Source organism: Triturus cristatus, chromosome 3_1 (genome assembly GCF_964204655.1).
Source record: "Triturus cristatus chromosome 3_1, aTriCri1.1, whole genome shotgun sequence".
In the NCBI taxonomy this organism is placed as follows: domain Eukaryota; kingdom Metazoa; phylum Chordata; class Amphibia; order Caudata; family Salamandridae; genus Triturus; species Triturus cristatus.
The window spans coordinates 684751941-684778691 of NC_140583.1; the positions used below are offsets into that span (position 1 = coordinate 684751941).

Sequence of the window (26751 nt, forward strand, 5' to 3'; positions counted from 1 at the left end):
TGTATTTATCTTGATTTATGAGGCCAATGCTTTTCCAAGCCAGAAGTTTGGTAAACAGTTTGTTTTGTGCCTGTGTTATTGCCTGTTTGTTGCTCAATTTGTAGCATGATTGATCATTGAGTTGAGACAATGCTTCTTCAGTATATTGTTGCAGGGGCCATAATACAACGTTTCCGCCCTTGTCTGAATTGCGGATAACCACTTTATCTTGTTCTTTTAGTCTTTTCATTAGTTGGTAATATTTTTGTTGTTGGTGGCTATATGTCTTTTTTGTTCCCGCCAATTCGTAATTCAGTTTCTTAATTTCTGCAACCACAGTCTCATTGAATACATCGATATTGTCTCTAGGCAAAATTGGAACAAACTTTGACTTGGGTTTGAATTTCGTAGTTGGCCTCTGACTTGAGTTGTGAGTTGAGTTGTTGTTGTGCTAGAATTGATTGAGAGGAAGGTGGCGATGAACTAGGTGGCACATGTTGTTCTAGGTCTTGTAGTACTCCTAATAGGTTGACATCTGATATTACCAGATGGGTAGTTTTTTCCGTTGAGCTCTCCCTTATCGAGGTATCAGGTTCTTTGTTTTGTAGTTGTGAATGAAATTTTCTTAATTTTAGTTTCCGTATGAAGTGATACACATCCGCTCTTGTTTGTACATAGTCAAAATTGGTTTCAGGACAATATGAAAGTCCTAACGCTAGGAGTTGTTGTTCTGCCTTGTCTAAGTTGACATTTGCCAAATTAATGATGGTATTGGAGGACTGGGATTCAAAGTTTTTAATCAGCGCCAGTTCCTTTTCTGTGTTTTGTTGTACCTCCCTTTGTTTTTTCCTTCGTTGTTTCCTTCTTTTATTTCTTTTGATATTTCGTTTTTGGTTCCTGTTGATTGTGGGTTTCTGGGGCGCAAGGTTTGGCGCCGCTTGTCCCTTAAAAAATGCAATTCGTCAACTAGAGTATGTTTGGTAGTAGCGTTGGTGGTCCCACCTGTTGCCCCTCTGTTAGATTCTACATCAGACTCGCTATCCATGGCTGAACTGAGATCGGACACTGTGGACAATTCTTGCTGTATATGACTAGGTCCTGCTGTAGCAGAGGAAGTAAAGGGCTTGCTGGTTTTGGAAGAGGCTTTTATTGCATCGTATTTGCGGGCGAAGGTGAAAATCTGTCCGCAGTCATAATCTTGTTTGTCCCTTTGGAATTTAAAGCTTTTCCTTTTTATGATAATATCTTCCTCTTCTTTCAGTCTGACCATCATTTCATCTCGCCATTTATTTGCTCCTTCCCCACTTTCTAGAGCTGCAATTTGTGCGTTTAATTTTTCAATTTCTTTTACTATCTCGAATCTGTCAATGTGTGCGTATTTGATTAATACTTTCATTAGTTCACTTGATGCTGTTAAGTTGCATTCAGCCCACTCTTTTAGCATGTCTGGGTTCGGTTTTTCATAAATAGGTGCCAAGAACATTCGAAGCCCTCGTGGGACTCTGTTGACCTCCAAATAACTAGTGAGGGATTTGTGCTCCCACCACTTGGCTTGCTCCGCCTTCATCTTCTTTTCCAACACCTTATAAAGATCCTTGAGACTGTTCCTCCCTTTGTTAGTCCCTTCATTGTTGGTCGGTTTTCTAACTTGGGTGGACGTACTTCCTATGAAAATTCCCTCCGCGATTTCCTCTCTCCCTCTTAACACGTCGGCAGACATTATTAGCGCTTGATCTTGTGTGCGTGTATTTAATAGCAGATAATCCACATACACGTCAGGTATACCTCCCACCAGTCAATTATGGCCGCTCGTACCTTGAAGATTGCTGCAGTCGCTCACCTCGTCCTCCGACTCGGAAGCTTTCCGCTGCTATCCACGTCTGGCTTCAGCTTCGATGCCCCTTGTGACCGGGGGTAACTCCGACTCTCTCCTCCTGGAGATACAATTCACTTCCGGGCCGAGACCCGGAAACTCAGCTTCTTGTCGATGTACCGCACTTGGGAGGGGGTCCGTCACGAAAACCAGGGAAGCTGTTTCCTGGTAAATTTTGCAGTAAACCTTTCTTTTGTGCGATCGTCTGCAATCCGGATCAAGAAGGGAACGGACTCCACTTTGTTATACCAAGTATGATTTATTTTTTTGTATTCGTGCGCTCTGCCGCCATGACGCGTTTCGGGCTTTGCAGCCCTTGATCACATGACGTGCCACCTGCGTTTGTCCCATTTTTAAAGTGCCAGTGCATAGATAATTGCCCATAGGCATAGACAAAATACTACCTTGCCTCAAAATCTGAATCTCATTACTTTTCGTTGGTACACCTTGTAAATGTAAAATACATTTCACAAAGATTATCTCATATCTCATGATACATAATTCATAATATTAGAGCTGTGAGCTCATAATGTGCAATTGTTTACGTATAAATACAGTAAATAAATAACCAGCACTTATAAAATCAGAGAAATACAAATGTTAAAATATAATATCTAAACATTATTAACATTGGCATAAGAGTATTGGTCAGGTTTAGCAGCATGGTTTTCTGTCTGTGCAAAATTGGCAAATAAAGTGCAAAATTGTGACATAGTATCACCTGTGTAAAATTCAGTCTAGAACAAAGATGTTTGTCCTACATATCAATCTATAAATGTAATATTTATAAAATTGGGAAGAAAGATTTAGTGGAAAAAGAGAGAAGAGAAGAGAAAAGGATATTAAAAAATATGTGTTTGTGTGAGTATCGGAGTTCATGTTGTGAGGGCCTTTATTAGGCAGGTCTGTATCGCTAATATTGATTGAGGAGTACTGGTTTCTCAGTTATTCATAAACTCCCTATAGCCACGTATAGAGATCTTCTGTCGTGTATATATATATATATATATATATATATATATATATATATATATATATATATATATATATATATATATACATATAGGTCTGATCGCATGGAAAGGCAAAAATTATTCTAATTAAACCAGTAAAACTCACTATTATCTACGAGGTGGTTAGTCATGTTTCAGTATGGGTATGACAATGACATTATGCAGTTAGAAATAAGTCCTCCCATACTTGAACAGTATAAATATTAGATGAATGCAGCAATTTATTTATTTATTTATTGAACTGACTTTTAATAGTGCCATGTGCAAAGCGGATCAACCACGTTTTGTTCGAACATGATCTACAATGTGCTGTAGTTTGTAACATCGCAACAAATGCCTCATAACTACAAAGTCTGTCTTCTATGGTGATTATATGACCTCCTGTCAGGTGACATGTGGACACAATGGATTTAAAAACTTTTGATTTTCTTGTTTCCTCATGTGATCAAGGTCATGTGTTGTGACCGAAACACGTAATGGCGAGTTGGAGCGAGTGAAATAAACGAGATTTTTGCACAATCATTCGAGTCCGTACCCATTCATCCGTATCGTTGGGAAACGTCGTGGCATTGCAATTACGGAAGCAGGCTGCTTCAGGGTACTAAGGACCCCCTCCCTGTTTGAGGACGAGCGGTGCACAGCCTATTTGCAAAAAGACACTCAGACAAAGAGATGGCCGCAGCAGCCTCCTGTTACCAGCTAAATGACTACAAACCGTGTGGAATGGCGGTGGGAGCCGAGTCGGAGGACTCGATCAAAAATTAGGTATTACAGGTGTGGAGGTGTGCAAAGGAAATTGAACCACATAGGGGTTGAAATCATCATCCCCAGGTGGGCTCGAGTATTTTCCAACATGTCGGAGGAAACGCTTGTGAGAGAGAGGCAGCAGCGGAGGAACTCTTTGGCAATATGCCTACAACGATGGAAGACAGTAATAGTGGCATACCATCCATTGCCAATAAAGACAATGACAGCAAAATCTTAGTGAAGAATTTAGAGAAATAAATGTGCACAGAAATTACAAAGTGGTGGGAGCAAAAGTCCCTTCAGAAATATGAGGAAGCAGAGAGAGTACCTCGAGGACTCAGGATCATGCTCGCACAAAGCTTTGGCAATCCAAACCCCAAAATGCTAACTGAGTGGAGAGAAAGCAATTTAGATGTATCCTTGAGATTGGTGAAAATTCTAATGAAGTATGCACAAATTGACCAAGAGGAATTGATCAAGGAAATAGATCAACTAAATGGGGATCTGGAAAAATGTGACAATTCAGAGAATATCACTAAAATGAGAAATGAAATTAGTGCAAGACTGAAGAAATACGAAGATACTGTTAAAATAAGGAAGGCTTTCAAATTTAATCGTGACAAAATTGACTACGAAACAGGCCAGATATTTACATTCGCACAAAAATTTGATAATGCAAATTGCCAACGATTTGTAAAGGCAAACCCTGCAGGTTTAAACGTCCATAAAACAGTCATGAGAGAAACTAATAGATCAGCTGCCACCTCGGACCAGAGCTCCTTAACAAGTGAGACGGAATCAGAGGATGGAGGAACGGTGACCACTAATGCAAGTATGGATAAGGGGAGACTTACGCTGGCAGAAGAGCTGGATTTTTTAAAGTCTGGACAGGAGACAACCCCTCCGAGGACACAAGAAAAAGGAGAAACAAAAGGAGAAGAGAAAGGAGGAAATGTAGGAAAAACAAAAAACAAAAGGCAACAATGGAGGCAAAAATAATGGAGAATGACAACACGGTCATTAAGCTGTCAGAAGTCACGCTCAGTAAAGCAGAAACCCAATCTCTATCTTTAGGACTATCATTTTGTCCCAAAAGCAACTTCAATTATGGACAAACAAGTGTGGACATCTTCAAATTTATCAGAAAATTTAAACTCAGGAAGTATTTTACAGTTAAAGAAGGTCTCCAACAAAAAAATGAGGCACAAACAAGTAAGGATACCCATAGAGATAACCTACAGGGATCTGATGCAAATATTTTACTAACTATGTATAAATTGACCAATGTAAAAAATGAAATAGAAATAAATGTTGACGAAAACTCCACACAAGCAAGGCTACAGGATTTAGGATTTAACACAGCAGTAATTGCAAGTAGCCCATTTAAACCAAAATCGACTTTCTTACCAATGATGCCAAGAGACGCCATAGACATATTCCATGACCGTGTCATTGATGATTTGAAAAGACTGTAGACTAAAAATAGAAGACTGGGCACAAAATGGAAATACCGACAGCAACAGAATGATAGATTAATGAAAAAATTTAGCGAAAACAAAGACATTGTAATAAATAAATCTGACAAAGGTAGGAATATTGTTATATGACCCAAGGAGCAATATATAGCAGAAGCCTACAGACAATTGGATGATAAATCATGCTATGAACGTACATGCATTAAAAAGTATAACACCACGAAGAAACAACTAAAAAAAGATTTATCACAATGGAAAAGAGAAGGCTTAATCATAAAAGAAGAATTTGGCTTCGTGCATAAAGAACACCCAATACTCCCAATTATGTATCTTTTACCGAAAATCCACAAAGAGGCTGTTCCAGTTCCAGGAAGACCAATTATCTCTGCAAGAAGCAGGGTGTCTGAAAATATATCACAATATGTGGATTTTTATTTGCATGCAGGAGTTTGTTCAAAATATTAAAGATACGGGAGATTTTATCAGGAAACTACAGGATATAACATGGAGTGATGAATACATCTTGATGACACTTGACATTACTTCGCTCTATACGAGCATAGATCATCCAGTTGGTGTCAATGCAGTACAGCATTTCTTAAACACTCGTTCAATAGTATTGTTAAAACATAATAAGATGTTGTTAGAATTAATATCATGGTGTTTACATCACAACTTTTTTCTATGTTGAAAAGAAATGTTTAGACAGGTAAGAGGAGTGGTGATGGGGGCCTTCTTCTCCCCCAGTTATGCATGCTTGCATGCAGACTGGTGGCAGTAGCAGGTCCTCAGAAGGGAACACTCTGATTTGGTGGAGAGCCATGTTGTACAATGGATGAGATTCATTGACGATATTTTTGTTGTGTGGCATAATAATATAGATAGTGCAAAACGTTTTGTAAAAACTATCAATGCTAATGAGTTCAATTTAAAATTCACTGCCCACATTATTGAACACTCTGTGGATTTTTTCAGATGTAACAGTATATAAAGCACAACAGACACAGGAAACAACATTACATCGCAAAATCATGGCAGGAAACTCAACGCTTCATGCAAAAAGTTTCCACCCAAAGCATCTCATTAATAGTATACCTCACGGTGAACTATTAAGATTACGGAGAATATTGTAGCACAGAAACTGATTTAGGAAAATGCCAACATGAAATGGTCACTAGATTCTGACAGAGAGGTTATAGCCAAACCACACTCAGTCAGGCAATAGCCAAAGTCGATGCAAATCCAATTGGGATAGTGCAGATGAGGAAAAAAAACATGAGACAACCCTAACCCAATCAAGCGCCACACAGAATGAGAATAATTGTGAAGACTCAACTGCCAGGCTCATAACCAGCTACAGCTGGCAGGAAAACGAAATCAGAAGCATCATCAATAGGAATTGGCCAATTGTATTAACTGATACAATTATGGCACAGAAAATCCTGAAAAAGCCCACATTAACATTCAGGCGGGCAGTATCTATGAGGTCAACCTTGGTAAATAACAGTCCAGAGCTCAATCCTAGTACATCATGGCTCAAACCCAAAAATGTTTTTTTTAAATGTACATCATGCAGGGCATGTCAATTTGGGGTGAATACTACGGAATACATTACCCCATTCATTACAGAACCCACACTATTGAAACCCAATTACAATTGCCGCACAGAATATGCAGTCTATGTGCTAACACGTACCTGTGGCTTGTGCTATGCTGGTAGCATCAAGCTGCAGGTGCATGTGAGAATACTCCAGCACTTAAGAACAATAGTTAATTCCGACCAGACATACCCAGTGGCTAGACACTTTAAAGCTATACACCAAAATGATCTCAAATGCTTAACCTACCATGTAATTGGGTCCATACCACCTCTTAGGCGAGGTGAGACTAGAGAAAAACTACTTAGAAGATTGCAGTCTAGAATGATTTTAGAACTGGACTCTAAATCTCCTTTTGGTTTACATAATAGTGAAGAATTACATAAGTTTTTGTGAAATTCATGTGGCACAGTGCAGTGATGTATGTGGTAATCTGGGTTTGGATTTTTGTGAGATATTTGTGTGAGGTCTGTGTGAAACTTTTCTGAAGTTTTTTGAAATTTTTATGAAGTTGAAATGAAATTTTTATGCAATTCTGTGGAGATTTTACATATATACTCTAGGAATACACAACGACACAACATGATCAATCAACCATGATCTTAGTAGGTGGTATAGGACTATACCACTTACTCATCTAACGGTCAAAAGATTTGGATAAACTAAGGGGGAAAAAGAGATGGAGAGAGGAAAATTAGAACTAAGTTAGTGTTCTTTATTTAGTGTGCTTTAGTTTCCTGTAAGGATAATGAGGAATACTGATGGTCTTGCGTAAAGCAACTTCTGTAAATATAACTGTTTAGCAATTAACATCCAGCTGTATCATAATGTTTTTTATCCGTCTTTTAAACAGTTGTTTATGTAAAAAAAAACATTTATAGGAGAAAATAAGCATTTTTAAAAATTGTAGGCACAACACACTTTGGGTAGCACTAAGCACTTTATGAATGTATTGACAATATCTTGTCAATAGATTGATAGCACTTTGTGATACAAACACTACATAATCTAAAGAGGAATGGGTGCTGGAGCATTTAAGCTGATATAAGTCTGATCACATGGAAAGGAAATAAATGATTCTAATTAAACCAGTAAAACTCAATATTATCTACGAGGTGGTTAGTCATGTCTCAGTATGGGTATGACAATGACATTACAGGCATTATGCAGTTAGAAATAAGTCCTCCCATACTTGAGCAGTATAAATGTTAGATGAATGCAGCGATTTATTTATGGAATTGACTGCTGGTTTAATCATGAAAAAATGTATTTAACTATATGTACATTATATATGGTATGGGTGAGTGTGTGCTTGTGTCAGTGACTGTATAGATGAGTGAGTATGTGTTAGTATCTGTATGAATAAGTGAGTGTGTATAACTGTAAAGGTAAGTAAATGGCTGTGTCAGGGACTCTCTAGGTGTGTGAATAGCTCTATGAGTGACTGACAGTGTGTGATTGGTTGTATGGGTATATGAGTGGATATATCAGTGGCTGTATTAGTGAGTGAGTTGGTGTATGAGTGGCTACGTGGGTGACTGGGTGGATGTGTGTGCAGACCTACGAATCAAAAGTAAGTACTGGTATGGGTGTGTCAGTGGTTTTGAGCATGGTAGTGTGGAAGTTGGAGTAGGTGTATGGGGTTGTGAGTGGGTGCGTCAGAGATTCTGTAGATGATGCCATCAGTGATGCCATCTAAGACGTCATCAGTGATGTCTTCAGTAATGTCATTGACCATGTCATGAGTGATGTAACATGTGAGGTCATAAGCAGTGCATTGCTGGGGTGTGAGTTATAGTTAGCTCAGCTAACTAAAACTGCTGAATTTTACTTGTTTTGTACGAGTGAAATATCAGCCTAACTATAACGTCCCTGCAACCTTTGGTTTTATTCACTGAATTTCTAAGTTTTTTTTTAATTCTATTTTCTAACTATAATGCCCCTGTAACCTTTTTTGTTTTCAGTGAATTTCTAAGGTTTTCCAATTTCTATTTCCCAACTATAACGTCCATGTCATCTCAGATTTTTTTTAATTGAATTTTTAAGGTTTTTAAAATGTATTTTCTATTGAAAATGGCTTTATAAGGGGTATTTTTTTAAGCTTGTATTTTCTTCAGTGAATTACATTTCCTTATATTTTTTATATTTGTGATGACGTTGCGATCCCCGTGGGCATGTCACGAAAATAGAAAACAAAAGTAGATATTCAATGGCTACCAACACAGCTAAAAATAATATGTAAAAAAAAACATCCTGAACATTGCCTTACACATATTACTATTTACAAACTTCACTTAAAGCATGTTTAAACTCATATTTTTCTACTAAGTTTCTTTAAAAACCATCTTTCAGACCTATTTTGAGTGTTCGTGGTTATTCAGGAGATCGCAATGATGTCATTAACGATGTCGCGACGATCACGCTGTTTCCATAAACTAAAAACACATAGATGCACACATATTACAGCATTTTACTAGGGGTTTGTTAATGTACACTTCAAACTCATGTTTTTTCTAGAGTATTTCTAGGACAACCATCTCTTAAAGCTATTTTTTAGAGCTGGGCGGTGAACTCCGCTCTGCTCCTTTTGCTCCGTTTATGGAGTTTTGCTGCACTACGCACTGTGCAGAGCTCTCGGAGTGCAGAAATCTCTGCTCTGTGTAGTGCAGCAGAGTTTTTTCCCGCTCACGCTCGCGAACGGTAAGTTGGTGAGCGTAAGCTGCTGCTCGGGTAGAATTTCTACCCGAACGACAGGAAGTTCAGCGTGAACGGCAGTTTTCAACCATGGGGTCAGAGTATCTCCACCTTATTCCCCTTATGTGGGCTTTTACACAAATTTTGAGCACCAGGTACCATTCCCGATAGATTAAATGGCAGCCGCAACTTTCTGTTTTTGTTACCTCCAGCCAATTAGAGCATTCCCGTTGGCGCGTGCATTCACGATTCATCGCAAAATCTCCGCTAAATATCCGCAGCAAGAGATATCACTATACTTTTAAACTTACATTATTCAACAAGTACTGAATGGATTTACTCCAAATAAGCAGAAGGCACTTCCTTGAACCAACATTTACCTACCTGCCAAATTTGGTGTTAGTCCGTTCTGCAGTTTGGGCTGTAGGTATGGCTAAATGTTCCTATGGGAATTAACATTACAACCGCAACCTTATTTTGTGCCCCAAATTCTTGGTCCCCACCACATGGATCACCTCTAAACTTTCCATAACAATAGAACCCACCTTGACACCGTTTGGGAAAATCTCATGAAGATTGGTCATACAACGCCAAAGTTTTTGCCAAGTCAAAAAATGCTTTTCCTCTGGAAACAGGCTCCTACCAACTACCTACTGGCGACCAACAGTGGGTAATATATATATAATATAGCTTTTTCATGAAGATACTATTTATTTTAAATCGTAGTCCATCCATTCATATGGAAAAAATATATATATATTTATAATCATGTATCTTCACGTTTGGCCCGATTCACAAAAGTAATCTGAAACAAAAGTCTAAATTTACGACTTTTGGTATTCACAGAAGGCACTTACGATTTTGGTTATTCACAGAAATCACTTACTGCCCCTGTCTTTACGTCCGCACTCGGGCCGGAATTTCTGCACCCAAGCCAGAATTTCCGCACCCGTGGCGGAAATCCCACACATGGGCCGGAATTTCCATGCCCGGGCCAGAATCTCCACCTCCGGGCAGGAATACCCGCATTCGGACCGGATGATCATTTACTTCAATATTAAACATCTGTTCAAGTGCTTACCATCCCCCCACCTGCGTCAGAGGAAATCAATTAACACCAACAGCAAGACCAGCACCACAAACCACATAAAAGCAGCACACATTCAAAGAACAGGTTTGGCCACAGAGTTCTTGTTTTCCTTCTCTGTGCATCACTACTGCAAAATGTACCAACTGAGGAGGAAGAAAAATTTAACGGATGAGGAGACCACCATGATTATTGTGTTCATTGTGAGGCACCACAAATGGCTACATAGTCTCCCCCTTACTGCATCAGTGGCACACAGAAGTTAGCTCTATGGCAGCATTTACCCACTGCTGTCACGGCATTGGGGGAAGATGTATGCACAGTCCGTGAAATCAAGAAGAAGTGGCAGGACGAAAAGAGGCGGATGAAGTAGAAGTATGTCAGGATTGAGTTGGCCAGAATTCTTCCTGGCCCACAATCCATAACCCGCATCTGTCTCACCACATTTGAGGATGTCCTCACTACAATCCACCCCCACATGCTCCATGGGCTTCCTGTGAGTGATGCCCGCAATGTGGTACCAGGTAAATGTGATGACAAGAACAATTATTTAAAATGACTGTCTGTGTTGTACCCCCATTGTGATTAAGGAAGTTGTCCAAAGTGTATATCTATTCAGTCAGAAGCTCATGTGTTTCCCTCTGTATGTTGCACCACAAGTCCCAGAATCCTTTGTATTAGAAATGGCAAATCCCATGCCCACTATCGAAAACATGGGCCCAGTACTGCTGCCATATATACCTAACGCTAGCAATAAACAATCCAGACGCGGCTGGATCAGTTAAGAACATCAGGGGGGGGGGTGGTGCGGTGAAGAGGAAAATCTAAGGACAAAGAAATAGGGAAATTAAAGAACAATCCTCCTAAAAATAACTCACCTTGTGCTTGCTGCCTCACCAAGCATAAGGTGAGAGAATCCTTCTTCTGAGACATTTCTTTCCACTATTCCGTTGTTTCCCACCCTGCCCCACCATTACACCCCCAATGCCCCACTGTTCCTACCTGCACCAGCCGCGGCAGTACTTCACAATACTGTTAGCATGCAGAAGGTACGAGGAAATGTCAGACAAGGCACACATGTACATTTTCGTTGGTTACTTTTCTCGCTTCTCTCCTATTGACACATTCAGCCAGAGGACAGACGACCACAGTAGCAGAGGTCCCTACATCTTCTAGGAGGAAACATCTTTATCCAGAGCAAGGCATACCACCCTCACTAACTGATAAGTCAAACAGGAGAGGGTCACAATGCATACATTGTCAGCAGACAACAGAGGGACTAATAGGGCCCGAATTTCAAAGGTAACCAGAGATGAAAACCTAACTTTAAAACTATTGGAATACTTAAAGGACATTGACCAAGCCTCAACTTGGGCATTCTTGTAATCTGTGTGTCATGTCACTGCTACATAAGCATGTTCCAAACCCAGACTACAAAAGGAGATCAGAGAGAGTCCAGATGGTATTGGAATGGGCCTGTGATATGGAGTCTCTGCACTTTTACTTCCGGACAAATATCATCTGCTGTGTAGCATTGTATGAGACAACACAAATGCTGATTGGGGGTCACACGTCCATATAGGGTCTGGGCTATTAGGTTTGGTATGTTGTGAGTCTAACCTTTAGATATTCCCTCACAAAATCTGACAATCCAGTGCCACCTATTGGCTTCGAAGACTGATCAGGTTGTGCTGTGCACTGGTGAACAGTAGTGGCTAGTTGTTACAGCTACCTGGACTTGACAAATGGCGTACAAGCCACTGAGGGTAAGATGTGTGTCTGTGGACACACTTGGCAAAATTGGAAACACTTAAGAGTGAGGCAAGGATCTCAAAGTCTGTCTTGACTCCATGGCACATGAAGATCTGTCTCAGTCAGAACCCAAACTCACCAAATGCAATGCAAGTCACAAGTCACATCCAATACCCATTGGCCTCTCATACACACTCTGGACAGTGTCTGTACCAATTCTCATCCAATGCACACATCAGTAATGATGCCCTTGGTTCACTGTTAGTGGTGCTGGCAGTGCACATTTCTGTAAAAATGCAAGTGTGACTCAATTCCCCAGTTGTCATAATAAAACTACCACTCCCAGAATGCACTTTGCCCTGTACAGTCAATGTGCTACAATGAGCCTTTTGCTTCATGATAACTGCTGCATAGACACAGAATAGGTAAATGGAGGCATAGGACATATGATGGTACAGTTCTGTCTTCACTCACATCATACGTCAAGGCACATATTGCTATGATATAATGCATTTACCAGGTCTCTGCTGCTCATGCTCCACCAGCTGAGCATGGAGGGTCCGCCAAGCTGCACACAGGACCCTCCTGTACAGTGGCTAGCGGCGGGGACGATGCACATGGTGCTGGGAAGATTGGCCCAGTAGCTCCTCGGCCTTGTACCCCGGCCCAGCGTTTTAGGTCCTCCCAGCGCTTGCCGCATGCCCTGGCCTTCCTGGTGTATACGCCCACTGCACTGCAGCGCTCACCAATATTAGCCCATAGTGTGGCCCGCGCTGCATTGCTCAGCTGATCCTCTGGCCCCCCATAAAGGTGAGGATATATGTTAAGCACCCCCTCAGCTAAAATGTCTAATTCCGTTCAGTGAAAGGGGGGGCCTTCTCCTCATAACCCTCAGCAATTTGAAATGTATTATATTGGACTTGGCACATCCGCTGTCCCCAGAACTGTTGCCTCTAAATCGCAATCCCATTGCTATAACACCAATTTTGAAGACAATGGCAGTGCTGAATTTCACGGTAACTGGCTCATTTCATAATACATTTAGGGATTGCAATGGAATGTCCCAAGTCACTTACTCAAGTGTGGTACAGCAATTCCTGAATGTGATGGTCAGTCTCAGAAATTATTACATCCACTGCTTTAGTACCACCCCACGACAGAGAACACGATTACTGCAACAGGAAATTACCATTCAATCAACGTGCAGATGGTCTGCATTCCAAACCTGTACATCACCAGTGTATGTGCCAAATTTTCAAGATCCATCCATGACTCTTTTGTTTAAATTGTATACATATTTAACTTTAATTATTACTAATCAATGCTATTTTTATCAGGTTTTTTGGTTGTTGCAATCAATGAAGTCCCTTTTAGGATGCTGAACATAATTACCGAAAGTATGTTTTTGATGTATTGAAAATATAACTCTCTCATAGGTAGTTTTTTTTTGTCTTAAGTTTAAAATGTCAAGGACATCTATATATGTAAAGAAAAGATTTGTTGTTATATGAAGATGTCAATGTACATTGTTTTAATGTTATAACTTTTACATATATTTCCTTGATATAGGCCACATCACACTACCATCTTCTGTATCGCTAGGGAATCATGGGTGAATCTTTGAATGTGTGATTATTATTAAAATCATGTACATATCTAGAAGGTAGGATTCCTGCTAGTTGATGTATTTGTGTGTATGTTGTTCTCCCATTACATATTCAGAGGCATTGATTGATTCCAGTGTGTGGGGGATTTTCTGAAGTGACACAGATAAATTTGGGTGTATATCAGATTCCTTCTTTTGATGTTAAAAAGTTTACATATGTTTCCTTGATATCCTTAAAGGCCACCTCATACTGCCATGTTCTGTAGCACTAGATAATCATTGGTGAATCTTTGAATGTGTGATTATTATCAAAAGTGATATACATATCTAGAAGTTAGGATTCCTGAAAATGTATGTGTTTGTGAGTATTTTGTTCTCCCACCACATTTATTTTCAGAGGCATTGATTGATTCCAATGTGTGTGTTTTCTGAAATGACACCAACACTGTGGGTGTGTCTCAGACCCCTTATTTATTAACAGGGTGCCAGGGGAAGGTCAGAACTGTGTTATGGATATAATTATAAATATTGTGCAAATGAGAATTGGAAGTGGGCTCCAAGGGGCATAATTTGTAGATAACCAAGACTCGCTTATGATTATGTATGTTTCTGTTTGGTAACATGCACATTAATATTATTTTTACTGCACATTGTAAAATTAACCTAATCCTTTCAAAAATACAATTTGTGTAATATATTTTTTGCTTGCTAATTTCTTTAGCCATAATGCATTTCATCATGCTATATGTGTTACATATTTGTACAGCGTGTAACATCCACATGAGTATTCCAGAAATATTTTGTTATTGTACGTAATAATATAAGGCTTGTATTTTTGATATATTTGACTATTAATAATTACCCTATGTTGACATTATTTATTTGACAGAAATATATTGCATTACAGCACAGTAAAAACTACAAAACGGAAAATAAAGTTTTAAATGAAGATGGATTTATTTTACAATTTTCATATTTGTACAAAAACATTGTTTTCAAGGATCAAAATTACTTTTTAACATAAAAAGAATTCTGAGACTGAATTAAATCGTTGGTTGGAATGAGATTATTTGGATGATTACACAGTTCTTTGAAGACCATGTCCAGAAATTTTGGAAAGGCAAATGTGTTCAAGACAATGTCCAAAATTGAATGCTGTTGCCTTACTGAAGGAAATGAGTTATTGCCCCTCTTGGTAGTGGTCTTGTTGGAATCCTCTTCTACTGGTTCAGGTGGACGACTCCTCCATAGGGAGACTTATGACTCATGAGTTGCAGGCTTGAATGTGACAGAAGATATCTAAAAGCTTTGCTGTGCTTCCATTTCTGTGGAATAGTGTGGTTGAATGTTGAAGAACATCCACAGAAAGGGGTATATCACTGCCTAATAGCCCTACAAATGTCCGTAAAACCATCCTGCCCCACCCCTGAAAGGGAACACAAGATCATTGTGCGTCCTCTGCAACTGATTTTGCTCTTCTAGGAGGTTATTATGTTTTGGGGAGGAGAACTATCATCTGTCCCATCTGATCTTCATATCTGGAGGCTGTACCAATGATGTTCTCACCCATGGTTGTGCCACAACTATGGGCATCTGTAGCCTCACACAGCTGGGGCAATCCAAGCTTACCTTTAAACCCACTACCCTTTGACCTTGATCTGGTCTGCACTAACCATTACAGTGGGTCCTGGCTCAACAGTAAATTTAGTTGCTGTAGTAAATACAGGGGCCAGGACTGGGGCGCACACTGCAGAACCGGTGGTGGTTGTAGGGCCACAGGCAGCAGATGGAACAACAGATTGTTCAGGAGGGCCCTGGACCATACTATATGATGTTGTAGTTATTGTCTGAATGGGGCTAACCCTTGCAGCCTGACCAGTAAAAAGAGATGGCCCGACTGTTTCTCCTCACGATAAAGACCAGCAGGAGATGTCTGGTCACTGAAGTTTTGAGTGGTGGGTGGCAGATTTTCAGAGGTGTGCTAGAATTCACCTCTCTCTAAGGGGTCTACAATGATTGGATTAACAATACATATATAATTAAAGGCAGGCTTATTGTGATAAACATTTAATACATGATCTTCTGTGTCCAATGCTTTTTACAAGGGGAGACTGGCAATGGTCCTCCATGCGTGACTAAGGGACAGATATGGTATAGTAGGTTGTGGGAAAACGGGGACTGATTTTGAGTTCACCTGATGGGATACTGCATCACAAACATGGTCGATCTGAATTGTGCGTTCTCAGACAACGATTGCAATCAACTATGAAACAACTCAAAATTGTTCTTTTGAACCTTGGTGTAACGGCGGATCGGTGCACAGATTCTGTTTTATTCAGAGCAACCATATCCTTTATATCTCTATAAAGAAGATGTGTCTACTTTTATGTCCTGATGACGACTTTGTTCCATAATTGAATTATTAGGGTTGAAACCTGTTGATTGTTGACTTTAATATGTAATTGTCATAGGTGGAACCCTGAATAGAGGGCTTCACAGACCACAAATGTGTGCAATTTTAAGTGTAAAAGCAGAAATCTGTAAGAGTAAACAAAATAATAAACACACACAAGGGCTTGAAGAGTGGCAGGTTGTATTGCTGCTAAGAGCTGCAGTTAAGACAACTTGCAGCAAAACTGCAGAGAGATCTGATTACAAGAAGAAAAATCAGCCTTTATATACAGTCGTAGAACCTTCAGATAGGTTATTTATTAACATCAGCACTAAGGTGTCAGCATTTCACAAATTTGTCTACTTGTACATTTGCTTTATACGTGAAGCACATGATCATGCTAATATTAGCCAATTTCCTACGCTGCTGCCTCCTGACCTACAGTTTGAGTCTGTTATCTTGTTTTTGTCAAACAAGCATTGTTTGATCTAGTCTTCAGATGCCTGTTGTCTCTGCTTTCTGGGCACAATTTGCTTACATGATATTTGCCATGAACAAACACTTTTGCAGGAGCAGAGCAGATTGACGTGTTCCAGATTAGAGAGCTATTTCTAAGAATCAACTTGCTGAACTGGCTTTTGTACACAAGTGAAGGTTAGTGAGCCATTTTGCAGAATTGAGGAAGGCCCAGCAACTGACACGCACACAGTACATTTTCAATCCATTTGTTTCTTGCTAAATTTCGGACAGCTTATTCTAACCATTTGTGTAACATGCAGCTGTAAGTGAGGGCATATTATTTCTAAGCAGGTGAAACACAGAAATTAATGCAAAACTATGGTTCACTTTAATGTATCCATTCACCAAAGGAGCTAATTAATTTTTCATCTTTCACATAAGTCAACATTTGTTTTTCTGATGTATGTTTCACTACGCACTTCTTGTTCACTAAATATCACACCATCTACTTCAATGTGTCCATTTTTTGCTCATTTGCTCATCTATATGATAGAACATGAGTGCTCATAAACAACAGCTGCATTCTTGTGTTATGTCTAGGTGCTAGTGCCTGGCCAGAAAGAATAACAAAGGACATTGTTATTTGACCTTGTCTATGGCGTTCAGACTAAATCCCTGGAAAAGAACAGAACGCAAAAACGTATGCAGGTTCTATGTGAAAGCAGCCGCGGCTGGTACAGGTAAGAGCGGTGGGGCGGTGGGGCCGGGTGAAGGGAGATTACCTTGGATGGCATTTTTGCTAACCACAACAATCTAACAATTGAGGCAATTCAGCCTCTCAGCTGGGTTGACCACTTGGCTGGTCTAGTTTAATATCACTTTCCTTCATCTCATTAAAGCAAACAGGGGTTCTCCTCTCAAACATAAACATATACGTTGCAGGGGATTGAACAAGGTTATGGCCACCAACTGGAAGGCCGCCTTGGCTTCAGTATCTGATGGGAATCACATTGCTAATTCTCCCTCGGCAAAAGGCTTTCGTAATTGGATCACCAAGGCCTTAGACATAGTTGCTCCATTCAAAAACAGTGTCATTAAAAGAGCTAAACCCTCGGCTCCATGGTTTTCAGAAGAGCTTATGGCTCTCAGGTGCCAATGCCGTAGACAAGAACGGAAATGGCGTGCTTACCCTTGCCCTCGGGAAAAAGCCTAGCAGAAACCTTTCCTGTGGGAATATATACATGACCATCTTTCAGGCCAAATCCCGTTTCCTCACTGAAAAGATAGTGTCAGCAGACAACTCCTCCAGCATACCATTCAAAGTCATAAAGGAGATTGCTGAGCCACCAGGGACACAGCTCATGAACTCCTCCCAAGACTTCTGTGACAGGATAAAGTCCTTAAGTTCTATCATGAGTTCACCCAGACTGCAGATGATGAACCTACCGGAGAGGTAGCCAAAGGAGATAGTGAAGATCCGTCTAAGGGGAACCTTACCCAGGTTCTTGGGAACTATGCCCTGTCCTCTTTTCCACAAATCACAGCTCTACAAACTAAGGAATTCTTACTTGACTTAAAGTCTGGAGCTCCCTTAGACCCTTCTATGCTTTCCATACTCAGGCTTGCTCCTGACTTAATAGCCAACTTCCTGTGCAAGGTCCTCAACAACACACTCATGTCCGGAAACTACCCAGCCACCTGGAAGGAAGCAATTGTCTCACCTCTTCTTAAAATAACCCAAAGCCGATCCCACAGAGTTGAAGAAATTCCGATCTCTCTCCCTTCTCCCCGCTCCGGCCAAAATCCTGGAACAATTCATCAATGTTGAGCTGATGAAACACATTGAATCCCAGGAAATTCTTGACAGCTCCCAGAACAGTTTTCGTGCTGGTCACAGCACTGAAACCCCCATGGTAGGATCCACAGACTGTATCGGCATTCGGGTTGATCAAGGCGAATCTGGGGTGCTGATTTTGCTCAACCTTTCAGCAGCATTCGATACCATCTCCCCAGTGTGTATGATCCAGCGACTGCGGGAAGCAGGAGTTACTGGTAGGGCCCTGCAGCTTCTCCACTCTTTCATGATCAGCAGAGCTCACATTATCAGTTGCGTGTCTTTAGAGCAAAGGCCATAGGCCTTCCCTGTGGCGTCTCCCAGGGATATTGGCATAGCCCCCCCTCTCTTTAACCTCTATGTCACCCTTCTTGCAGAGTTGGTGGGATCTTTCATTTTCCAGGTGCTCTCCTACGCGGACGACACACAAATCATAATTTGCATAACAAATTATTTGCAATCAGTTGCCCAAAAGTTTTATCAATGTATGTCCAGCATTATAGGCTGGATGAGTGACAATTCATTAAAGATCAACGCAGACAAAACTGAGGTGCCAGTCTTTGGATCCCAGAACTCCATCTGGTCTAACGCCATGTGGCCTGCCGATTGCGGTCCCCTTCCGGTACCGATCAAAACTGCAAAAAATCTGGGGGTGATATTTGATAAGGGTCTGACCTTTGATGCCCCGGTTAGCCGGACAGTCAGCACCTGTTTCTACATCTTAAAAACCCTGAGGAAAATACTGCCGTATATACCATCTGAACTGCATCTGCCTACTATCATCGCACTAGTCACCTCCCGGCAGGACTACTGCAACGTTCTGTACCTTAACATCAACACAGGGTCCCTGAACAAGCTTCAGGTGGTACAGAACACTGCGGCAAGGCTGATTCTTAACATGCAGAAGTATTAGCCAGGGAAGGAATTCAAGCCTTCCTCTGGCTCTCCATCAGGAAGCACATTTCCTTCAAGGTCTTGAGTTTGGTATACAAGGCTATGCACAGCAATGGCTCTTCACACTTAAAAAACATGTTTCAGTGGTACAATCGGGGAGGACCTTGAGATCCTTCTCACAAAAATAACTGGTTTCTCCCAGATTTCACAGGTCCAGATGGTGCGGTCGCTCTTTCTCTGTGGCAGCCACCAAGCTCTGGAACTCCTTGCCCCCTTCCATTTCCAATGCGGACTCTCTTCCTGTCTTCAGAAAACTTCTGAAAATGTGGTTATTTGCTTCTTAGCTGGATGCTGGTTCTTTTCCTCCTCCACCGTTCGCTTAGCGCCTTGACACCTGTGGGTATAAGTGCGCTTTATAAATATTATCCTATCCTATCCCTTTTGACAGACGATGACCAGGGAAAATTAATTATTTATTTAATATCCCCTGGTCATCGTCCGTTGAAATCCACCCTCACCCAGCCCCACCGCCCCATCACTCTTACCTGCACGGACCACGGCTATGTGAAAGTATGATGTGGAACAAAAGCATAATGTGTTTTATATATTAGTGTGTGCAAAGGAAAATGAAGCCTACAACATGCACAGTTAGGCTAACATAGGGAAAACTATAATGGGCCATGCAAGAAACGCACGACCCAGCAACTAGCTGTTGAAAGCAGAATCACCCCAGGCAGTTGTCTACCACATCCAGAGTATAGTGGGCCTCCTGAATTCACTGGGGTTCATTGTCAACATACCTACATCACACCTGACTTCTTTTCAGACACACCCTTTCATTGGCGCTGTTATGATTTCAGTTCAGTTTCGGGCTGATCCCTCAGAACATCTAGTCCAGGATATTCAGGCTATGATTCCTATGTTTCAGCCTCTATCCTGGATTTCGGTGAGACTGACTCTGATGCTCCTGGGTCTCATGGCCTCCTGCATCATGAATAACTGGTTTCTCCCAGATTTCACAGGTCCAGATGGTGCGGTCGCTCTTTCTCTGTGGCAGCCACCAAGCTCTGGAACTCCTTGCCCCCTTCCATTTCCAATGCGGACTCTCTTCCTGTCTTCAGAAAACTTCTGAAAATGTGGTTATTTGCTTCTTAGCTGGATGCTGGTTCTTTTCCTCCTCCACCGTTCGCTTAGCGCCTTGACACCTGTGGGTATAAGTGCGCTTTATAAATATTATCCTATCCTATCCCTTTTGACAGACGATGACCAGGGAAAATTAATTATTTATTTAATATCCCCTGGTCATCGTCCGTTGAAATCCACCCTCACCCAGCCCCACCGCCCCATCACTCTTACCTGCACGGACCACGGCTATGTGAAAGTATGATGTGGAACAAAAGCATAATGTGTTTTATATATTAGTGTGTGCAAAGGAAAATGAAGCCTACAACATGCACAGTTAGGCTAACATAGGGAAAACTATAATGGGCCATGCAAGAAACGCACGACCCAGCAACTAGCTGTTGAAAGCAGAATCACCCCAGGCAGTTGTCTACCACATCCAGAGCATAGCGGGCCTCCTGAATTCACTGGGGTTCATTGTCAACATACCTACATCACACCTGACTTCTTTTCAGACACACCCTTTCATTGGCGCTGTTATGATTTCAGTTCAGTTTCGGGCTGATCCCTCAGAACATCTAGTCCAGGATATTCAGGCTATGATTCCTATGTTTCAGCCTCTATCCTGGATTTCGGTGAGACTGACTCTGATGCTCCTGGGTCTCATGGCCTCCTGCATCATGAAGTTAAACATGTCTATTGGCATATGCGGACTTACATCTGCAGTGGGATTTGAAGTCCAAGTGGGTACAGCATCAAGAAACTCTCTGTTACATGGTCCAGATATCAGAGGGAACTACAAAAGCTCTGCAGTGGTGGCTTATGAACTGTGTTTGGGTCCATAGCAGACCCCTCTCCCTTCACCACCCAGAGCTCACAGTATTGACAGATGCGTCACTTCTGGGTTGGGGCGGGCATCTGAGAGAGGTGGAGATCTGAGAATTCTGGTCTCAGGCTTAGTCCAGTTCCAGATTGCCTGTCTGTTGGAGCTTAGAGCTATTCACCTGGCATTGAAAGCCTTTCTTCCAACCATCAAAGGAAGGCTGGTGCAGGTGTTCACGGACACCACCACAGCCATGTGGTATTGCCACAAGAAAGTCAGAGTGGGTTTGTGTCTCTGGACATGATTCAACATCTAGCGGGCTCTCTAAATGCCACAGTGAAAGAATTCAGCCGTCGATGCCTTGTAGATCACAAATGGCATTCCATCTGGAAATGGTGCAAGGTCTTCTCAGAGATTGGAGATAACCTTGGTTAGATTACACAAGAATGGACAATGTCAGCACTTTTGCGCACTGTAATTGCCAAGGCGGCTCTTGCTCTAAGATGCATTACGTCTCAAATGGAGCTCAGGAATCCTGTACACTTCTCCTCCAATACCACTCCAGCCCAGAGTTCTCAAGAATATCAGGATCGACAGAGCCCAAGTCATCTTGATGCCTCCGACTGGGCAAGGAAAGTCTGGTATCCCAAACTCTTAACTAAGAGCATCTGTCTTCCAATCAGGCTGCCCTCTCGGGATGATCTCCTGTTGCAAAAACCGGGCAAGGTCCTGCACCCAAATCTGCACACTTTCTGTCTACTTGTATGGAGATTGAGGAGCAACAGTTGCCAGTATTTGACCTCACTCTTGATGTGTGTGATGTCATTCTGACAGCCTGGCATCCCTCCATGAAACGGTATGTGCCTGCTGATGGGACGAATGTGTGTCTTGGTGTGCTACCAAATCAGTTGATCCTCTGTCTGCACCCTTGTCTGAAGTCCTTTTGTTTGCCCTGTCCCTTGTCTGGCAAGGCCTCGCTTTGGGCACAGTTAAAGCGTACCTTTCCAACATCTCAGCTTTCTTATAGTTCCCGGGCCAGCCCTCCCTGTTCAGTGTCCCATTGTGCCTCATTTCTTGAAAGATTTGCAGCACCTGTTTCCCTTACACCTTTCATTATGCTCCAATGGATCGTAATTTAGTGCTCACTTTCTTAATATATTCACCATTTGAGCCCATTCACAATTGCCATCTGAGACCGATTACAATCAAAACAGTCCTTGTGGGTATAACATCTGCCAGAAGAGTTAGTGAATTACAGATGCATTATTTTAACCCCCGTACACCATCTTTTTCCCACATAAGCTGGTCCTTAGAACCCAGCCAACTTCTTACCCATGGTGGTCACACATTTTCTCATCGGACAAAACATTACACTGCCTACTTTCTTTATCCCCCTGATCTTACCAAGGAAGAGGAGAGACTCCTCCACTTGGATCCAAAATGAGCATTGTTGTTCTATATTGATCTTTTCAAAGACTTCTGGGTGGATAACCAACACTTTATTGATGCAAAGAAAGGAAAAACAGTCCACAAGAGAGCCAGATCCAGGTGGACTGTCCTCGGTATAAAAATCTGCTTTGCAACGCCCTGAGGACTTGAGATTCCACCCAAGCTAAAGCTGCGACCACTGTGATAGCTGAAGGAGTCCCAGTCCAGGACATGTTTGGGTATCTGTTCTAAGGCAAGAAATCTTTGACAAGCAGTCTCTATTAGCTAAACAAGTTACTTACCTCCAGTAATGAAGCCTGGGCGAAGCACTACGCTACGCTTGCGTAGTTTGCGAAGTTCGCGCTACTTCGCACTTCGTGAACTGCACATAGCACAGTGCGAACACGCGTAGCGTAGTGTTGCATAGTGCTGCGGTCATTTTTTGCTTGCTCGCGGTCCTCAACGTCAAGTTGGCGACCGCGAGCAAGCAAAATGACATCCCGGCGAGACTTTTTCCTTGTTCCCGATCAGCAACATCAAGTTGGCGATCGCGAGTATGGAAAATAAACCTTCCGGCGAGATTCCCAATGCGAGGAGGTCAGGTTTCTCATTGCGAGGGGTCGCGTATGCTCGCGACCGCTCGCGATGAGAAACTACCAGTTCGCGTTGAGAAAGCTGCCGCTCGAGTAAAAATCTACTCGAGCAGCAGAAAACTACAGCTCGCACTGTGCAAGATGTCATTTTCAATGATTGCACAGTGCCGGTTGCTTGTCCGCACTGTGCAATCATTGAAAACAACATCTTGCACAGTGCGAACATGTTACTACGCAGTTCGCGAAGTGCTACGCGTAGCTCGCATAGTGCGAACTTCACTTTGCGTAGCTCCGCGAAGTGCTACTTCGCGAACTACGCCCACCCTTAATAATGCTTTATCTGGTAGAGACTCTATCTAGCCGCAGATTCCTTACTGACCTTCCTGTCCTCCACGTTCTGCAAACTACTCATGTCATATCAAAGAGATCCTTGGGGACCTCATTATAGCATGGAATTCCACTTCAGTGTGGCTCCATGCTTCTGGTGTGGAAAAACAGTCATGAACTGAGGTCAGCGCTGCAGCAAATGTTCTATGAAGCCATCTGCTCGAGCCCCCTAAGCTTTCTTAGGGACCTCTGACATGTGCACATTGTTTCAGCATGATTGCTTCATCGCATCTTTGGCCCTGTGCCTCAGCTCCTTTACTTCCATTGCCATATCTCAAACCTAGCTTTGTAGCTCTACCATGGTAGGTCTCATTGTTGACAAAACTGATTCATTGTGGGAGACCCTATCTTCCAACTTGCTGTGGTCAGTTCAGAGGATCCCCACATTAAATGCCTCTCTGACGATTTTACTCTCCAACATTGTTTTGGTATCCATGATTGCCTGTAGGATCTCATCAAAACTACTCTATGATTCTGTGGGGGAGCATCCTGTGGTGATGAATCAGCATACTGTCTCCCAATGAACATTTAGGAATTTTAGGATTAAGCGTGGTATGCTTGCTATTGAGTGTTCTCAAATCATGACCATGGACCCAGTATATATGTGCCAATTGATAGGGACACATGCCCAATCTTCAGTACTAGATTCTTCACAGTGGAATAGCAGGCTGCCCCTTCCTTTAAACCCAGCCTGATGGCCACCGCGACACAGTTTGAAGTATCAACCTATATGTGGGATGGGATAGTCCTCAATTAAGTAGGCCTTCCAGTGATGATGGTAAGATATGCAGAGGCCAAGGTGGGAAATCAGGAGGACAGCTGCCTCTCATGCGTCTTAGTTTCACTGTCCGGCCTCCCCCTCCACCTCTGTGTGTGCATCCTTGATGGAACAAGCAAAAGTATTCAAAAAAGTAATGGATGGACTGCTTGAATGAATCTCAGCCACTAGTAATTGCTTGGGACGCATCCCAGAGCATTGTTATTTTGCACACTATGCCCTCTCAGTTCTGACCCAGCCATATGCAAATTGAGCTTTCTGCTGCTCCAGTGGGAACAGTCCAGCCCGAACTGCCAGGCCAAGTTGCTCATCAGCCAGGAATAGCTTAGTTCCAGTGACACTGTGTACACAGGACCCATGTCTGGGCATGCCCATCCCACTTAGGGCAACACACTAACGTTTACAAAAATGTTATGTATGGAATGCTTGAATTTGAATTACTTGGGTCTGCATCACAGTCCATTGTTATTTTGCACATCATGCCACCTCAGTTTGGACCCAGCCATATGCAAATCAGTCTTGACCCTTCTCCAGCCTAAACTGCCAGGCTCGGTCCTCCCTGAACTGGAACACAAGTAATCCAGAACTGGTTTTACCCTTGTTAGCCCTCATCAGTGACATATAGCTTGGTTCCAGTGACACAGTGTACTCAGGCTTGGGTGCCTTGCTTACTGTGCCACTGGAATCAAGCTACACCCGACTGAAAGGCCCTAATCTAGGCAAAACTTCTCATTGGTTGCTTGTGACCTTTCCAGTTCGGGGAGGACCTGGCTTTGCAGTTCGGACTGGACTGTTCCTATTGGAGAGGGGTCAAGACTGATTTGCATATGGTTGCTTCTAATCTGAGGTGGCATGGTGGACAAAAGAACAATGGGTTAAAATGCTACCCCTAGCGATTGCCAGTGTTTAGATTATTGCAAGCATCCTCTCATACATTTTGTGTGCTCGATTGACCAAGCAATGTAAAGCGCCCCATCTATCACTCCACAAGAAGGGTGTGATCTTCCCCTGAATCCAGTTATCTTAGTAGTAAAGGCCTTTAGACCTAATACAACGGGGTCCAGCTACACAATTGCAACCCGCCCTCCTCCAGTGCAGCAGGAGATCCGCTCGCGGTGTGTCTCCAGGGCGGGATGTGCAAGCGGGGGCTATCTCTTCATCTTTGACCATAGTCCACGAGACATCGAAACAGTTTCTACACACTCCTCTGGTATCTTTTGATCTCCCCGACCTCAACCACAGGGTCAGCACCCTGGTGCCTGGACAATCAGCATACCTGATTTCTGGATCGGTGAGGAAATGTAAAGCCTCACTTGTTTGGTGTTCTCTTTTGCACCTGCGATTCATGTGGCTCTCATCTTGGGGCCCACTGTGGCTTCAGAGCGGTAGCAGATTTGAGTGATTCAGATTATGGTCTGCATTGACTTGCTGTGGGCAAGGTGGTTTAATCCCCTCTCGTTGCCAGGTATGTGCAACGGCGGGCCCCAAAGTGGCAGATGGGGGATCAGGATCTCTTTTTTTAGTGCTGTGCCAGGCCAAAGAGATTATCATCACATCCTACCACATCACTCAGCTGGTCATGCCCAGCCAGACCTTTGACCATCTTAAAGCCCTTGTCACTTGCCTAAACACAAAAGGTGAGCAGTTTGCCTTTGATGTGGGCAGGGGCCAGGGTGCTTGTATCCCCAGAGGCAGTGAATGTTGGATTGAACAGAGGCATTTTTACATGCCTTTTCTCCAACTGCTTTGTTTACTAGGGTCTGCAGAAGATCACAGAAAGTCAATAGTGCTCAGCCGTCCTGATGGCTCGTGGTTGTACTCACCAAATCTTATTTTCATCCTGCTCCATCTGCTTCAAAAGGACTATGTCTACCTACCACAGGGAACAATACCTATCTATAGAGCCCTGGAGAGTGATGCACTCCCCCTGCTATTGCTCTTTGTGAGTGTATGTCTCATTCAAAGCTAACTTTTTACACCCAGGTCCTCCTTCTAGAACATTGGCAGCTTACCCGCCTATCCAGAAATAGATCAGCATAGCAAAGCAAGTTCTGCTGTTTGAAATTGAGGAGCCAGAGCCCTGTGTAATTTACACCTACCTGTTCAGTGCTCTTATATGTGCCAATAAATTCCATTAGATTGGAGAAATAACATGGCGAATTTAAGAATAAAGGAAAGTCAAAATAACAGCTCTGATTCTCCTAGCATGCAGCTCTG

The 26751-nt window shown here is 42.3% G+C and overlaps 1 protein-coding gene across 1 annotated transcript in view; it reads left to right on the plus strand.

Annotated features, from left to right (window-relative positions):
• Window positions 1-26751, plus strand: part of TESMIN (testis expressed metallothionein like protein) — a 1510092-nt gene that overhangs the window by 619703 nt on the left and 863638 nt on the right. The window lies entirely within an intron of this gene.